The sequence below is a fragment of the Microtus ochrogaster genome, chromosome 21 (genome assembly GCF_000317375.1).
Source record: "Microtus ochrogaster isolate Prairie Vole_2 chromosome 21, MicOch1.0, whole genome shotgun sequence".
Taxonomy (NCBI): domain Eukaryota; kingdom Metazoa; phylum Chordata; class Mammalia; order Rodentia; family Cricetidae; genus Microtus; species Microtus ochrogaster.
In genome coordinates this window covers 10549317-10549770 of record NC_022022.1, presented here as the reverse complement: position 1 = coordinate 10549770, position 454 = coordinate 10549317, and positions in this window count along the sequence as shown.

Below are 454 nucleotides of genomic sequence, written 5' to 3'. Positions count from 1 at the left end.
GACAGGCTCCAAAACCACAGAGAAACCCTGTCTCGAAAAACCAAAAAAAAAAAAAAAAAAAGAAATGGGAAGATGAAAAATCATTGCTTATAATGTGGGCGAAAGGCAGACACTGGAGCATCGCTTGGGAGTGATCCTTAAGTTCCCTGGAAAGTTCAAAGGATTCAGTTTTTTACCAGAGGAACTCAATGCTCCAAGGAAAAAAAAGTCTCATTTGACTAAAATATAAACTATAAAGAGCTCTCTCAAAACTCAAGGATTTGGGGTCCCTGCTGCAGCAGTCTTTCATGGCCACATTCATGGAGAAAAAGTAGAATGTAGCAGCAAGGATGTGTCACAAGTTCACAGCATAGCATGGCACTTCCTGGTAATAGGAAATTCTAATAATAGAAAATCTCCTTTATAAAACAAAACCATCTTTAAAATGCAAGTCTGAGCGAACACAAAAATCCTC